Genomic DNA, 4,612 nt, shown 5'->3' on the forward strand with positions numbered 1-4,612 from the left:
TGGATCTCCTCTCCTGGTTACAAACGTTACATTGCAGGCAATCTGGACAAGACAACAGAGGAAAAGAGCAATTGTTAACTTTATTAAAGTAAATGGGAAAAATTGTTCATCTTTTAAGACAGAAATGAAAAAAGAAAAAACCCACACCTAAAAATTAAAGAGTGTAGAAAGAAAGTTCAGTTGACAAATCCCGCTGATAATTGGAGAATTCTCAAATGAACAGATATTAAAAATCTATTTTTTATAATAAAATTAATTATAGTCACCATTGTTTTAAATTTTATTCCAGCCATCCATTTTCTTTACACCCTTGTCCCTCAGTGGGTTCGGGAGGGTTGCTGGTGCCTCTCCAGCTAACGTTCTGGGTGAGAAGTGGGGTCACCCTGGACAGGTCGCCAGTCTGTCGCAGGGCAACACAGAGGCACACAGGACACACAACCACTCACACCTAGGGACAATTTAGAGAAACCAATTAACCTGACAGTCATGTTTTTGGACTGTGGGAAGAAGCCGGAGTACCTGGAGGAAACCCACGCATGCACAGGGAGAACATGCAGAAAGACCCCACGCCAGGAAGAGAATCCAGATCCTTCTTGCTGCAAGGCAACTGCGCCACTATGCAGCCCAATTTCATCCATCCATCCATCCATTTTCTTGCACCATTGTCCCTTAATGGGGTCGGGAGGGGTGCTGGTGCCTATCTACAGCTAACGTTTTGGGCGAGAGGCGGGGTACACCCTGGACAGGTCGCCAGTCTGTCGCAGGGCGCCCAATTTCATTATTACAAGATATAACTTTATTTGGAGCTATAATTTATTTTCATTACTTTTATTTGTATTAAAATGTGATTTTAGTTCACTTTATACCTTTGGGATTTACTTACAGAGTTTATTTGTAGCTAGGCCCGTCACGATAACAAATTTTGCTGGACGATTATCGCAATAATTTTTTAGACAAACGATATTGTTTCAAGACCTTTTGACACTGATTTAATGGAAATGACTAATAATACATGCGATTTCCTGATAGATACACCTTATTTTCAAAAGAACAACATAACACTGGAACTGATAAACTAAATAAAACAACCAAAAACAAAAAGGATTCTCAGTCTCCATTAGCAAAAAACGTACTTGAATAAAAACTAAACAACATGAAGCCAAAGTGGAAATAAATACTGCATTCAACCAAAAGAGTGCAGATTATGAAGTCTGTATACTATATTGCCCTTCAGCAATCAATAGATTTAAATAGGGAAAACGGGCACATCCCACTACCTAATACAGTAGTTCATACTACACAATTTTTTGCCCCTATTTCCCCCTATGACAATCTTAGATCGTTGACCGATCTAACCGATCATCCTGCAGTGTGTGGTGTGTTACGGCCACTCCAATCTAAATCAGGGGTTTTCCCCTAGTAGGACCTTAACGCTAAATGTGACAGGTAGCCAATCAGAAAGCGCGGATTCTCCTCCTGTTTTCTGAGGGGAAATTACGGAGGGGAATCCCAACCAGCTGACACGGCGCAACCCGAAGTCCAGCGGACATTGGAGATGATATGTGGAAACAACATTGTTTATTCAACGTTTCGTGCACAGAATATAGACATGATGAGGAGTTGGAGCCAAATTGCTACCGCAGTTGATAAACCCGGTACGTTTTCAGCTGTTCTTCATTAATGTGTCATAAATAGGTTATAATGATTTTCAGTCAGTCAGGACTTTACGCTGACTCTAGCCACATGCATTGCAGGTAGATTGTAGTAAAGCATTGATTAATCCCTGGTTTTAAAATTAGTTAACTGTACTTGTAGCCATTATTTTGTGCCCATGTGGCTGAACACCACACGGCACGACGAACCCGATCGAACCGTTATACCTAGGATTTCTGTCGGCTAATGTGTGGTCTCAGGTTTTGAAAATGGGCCGACAACTCGTGTCGTGTGCGCTGGACATTAGACTAAGGAAATGAGGAAGGGAGGGTCAGTGGAGAGCACCGGAGCTGAGCCTTTTTTCATTCAGTATCATCAATAGAAAGAAAAAAAGGCAGGAAGAGACGATAAAGCCGATAATTAAAATGAGGTTGATAGGTTTAATTTATCGTGCGATTAATTGATTTATCGTTTATCGCAACAGGCCTATTTGTAGCTTAATAGTTGTTTAGTTTTTATTCCTTTGTTATTTACTTTTCTAAGTTAGACAGGAAGAACTGTGGGTCCATTATCTGTAAGTATAGGTACTAGTAGGCAACGTGAAAACAACATGAAGCCTTACAATGAATAAACAAGTAAAAGATGTTTGTGATTCTGATACATAAATTCTGATTAATCTGGTTGTTTGAAACAATGGCTGGATCAAAAAGAAAACTGGAGACAAACAGGAGAGAGAGTATGGAGTGAAAATAGTCTCAAAATATCTGTGCATGTGTAAAAATATCTGTGCATGTGTAATACTGGATTTGTAAACCTTAATAAAATAAACCTTCTCCTTCTTCTTCTATAAATGTTGAAAAAGYACACACAAGTCACCTGGTACACACACACAAAACTGCATTTACACACAGATCCGGTTACGAGTGCACAACTATTTTTGAGACTCATTTCACGCTTCGGGGAAGCTCCCAGATTTGTGTGTAGATGATGCGTTTACATGCTAGTAGAAAGCTGGGCCATCTGAGTTTTGCTCTGAGTCTAGTGTTTTTATCCTCTGAACGTTTCTCACTGTGCTTGTTCTGAAGAGAAAAATATGTTAGTTCAGTGGAAAACGGAATATCTCAGCACTTCTTTATAATATCCTAAAATTATTTATAGACATATTGTGCATTTTTGAGCGGTACAGGAGACTAAGTGGTCTGAAAAATGACCACTGGGTGGCGGGATGGTTCGCTGGCCGGAAAAATAGCCAGACAAACCCAGAAGCAAGATGGAGCGTCCAGGTTATTTCTTTTCACTCCATATGAGAGGGTTGTGATTCGCTTGTTACTCCTTTAACACAGGGGGAACAGTATCTGATGGGTAATATTGAGCATTAAAATGCATTGCCCTGTTTTTAATTCATATAGCACTAAAAGGCTGGATTGTAATATGTCCAGGGGTGAAAGTAAGGGGATACGGTCGGGTACTGCGTACCCCTAAAAGATTTAGCGGGGGTACGCAGTACCTGCAAGAGAGGGGGAGCGACTCTCTGCTGTAAAAAAATCAATGGGTCCATTGTGCAGCCGTGAGTTCACCCAAGAACAATCTAAAACACGACAATCAGTTAATGAATACCTTTTCTCTAATTTCATATTGTTTCTGAACTGTTCGTGCTTTGCTAGAGTAGGGCTGCAACACGTCGATAGCGGAAGGTTTTGAGTCGATCTCGACATTAGGTGACAAACTGAACGCCGCCAGGACGCTGAGACCAGCACATCCTCTGGCTCGCTTAAAACGTTCGTAACTTTATTAAAGAACAACAACAAAAAATCAACAAAACGTGTTCAAATTAATGACCCAACAACAATAATAATCTCAGTGATTATTGTTTCAACAAGGTGTTGCGCAATTCTGTGCGTTCGGTTCCATTACCAAAATAACAGAGCAGGAGTTTAAAATTAACTAATCAACCACCACTGTGTTCATGAGAGGCTTATTAATGATCGCAAAATAAATATCAAGCCTGCAAATCTAATATTGTAACGTACTGAATGTTATATTTTTAACTAATGTCGGGTCGGCTTGTGGAGCGCAGGTTGCCATGGCAATGGGTGTGCTTACATGACAGGGAGAGACGGAGAGTAAAAAGGTGTGAGTGGTTTAGAGTTGATCACCTGTTCGGGTTGTTTTACCTTTTTTTTTACTTTTGCATTAGCGCATCACAGCCGCTGTAGTTTCTGAACGTTCAATAAACGACGAACTTGGACTAATTACCTCATTCTTTGTGAGTATAAGTCATTTATAAGAAACATCAAACACAGTAAATATGTTTCATTAAGTATCTAACAGACAAATGGCATCTACCGCGATAATTATGTGAAATTAAATTAATTGTCTAATATAAAAAATAGTTTGGTGCTGTCAGGCTCAGAGTCTGAGAAGCTTTTCCTTTATTAAACATTTTTGTTTTTTGCCTCTTATTTAGTGGAAATATTGATGATGATATTTTCTCCAAAATAATAACCTTTTTCAACCTTTTTAGCTACACTGTTGAAAATGAGGCTCCATGATTCACTAATGACATAAAATCCAGTCCAACATCTGGTTTGAGGTCATTCCTCTGGAACCTTTTATTGTGAATCTCAACACAGATTCAGTTGGGATATTTTTTGGAAGAAAAATATCCCAACTTCAGAAGATGAGCTTTTAACCTAACAGAGCTCTGTGGTTCCTCCTATCAGTATGAGAGTCAGGGTGAGGAGGCGCCATGTTAGGAAGAGAAGTGGAAGCTGCAGGATCTTCAGAACAAACAGGTCATGATGCTGGGCTACTGATTATCCCTCTGTCTGGACACAGGATCAATAGAACCAGTTTAAAAGCTAAAATGAATGGTTATATGCCAGACATGGAAAACTGGGATTCACTCCATGTCATGATGTTCAGGATTTAGGTCTCATGGCATCTCAAGGTGTCAACA

The 4,612-nt window shown here is 39.8% G+C and overlaps 1 long non-coding RNA gene across 2 annotated transcripts in view; it reads right to left on the reverse strand.

Annotated features, from left to right (window-relative positions):
- The window catches only part of LOC108166705 (uncharacterized), a 5,573-nt gene continuing 961 nt past the window's right edge, over window positions 1-4,612 (reverse strand). For both annotated transcript variants that reach the window (XR_001777059.1, XR_001777058.1), the window contains exon 3: window positions 1-42. This is a non-coding gene — a long non-coding RNA (uncharacterized LOC108166705). The remainder of the gene's footprint in view (window positions 43-4,612) is intronic.

Source organism: Poecilia reticulata, linkage group LG11 (genome assembly GCF_000633615.1).
Source record: "Poecilia reticulata strain Guanapo linkage group LG11, Guppy_female_1.0+MT, whole genome shotgun sequence".
Lineage (NCBI taxonomy): Eukaryota > Metazoa > Chordata > Actinopteri > Cyprinodontiformes > Poeciliidae > Poecilia > Poecilia reticulata.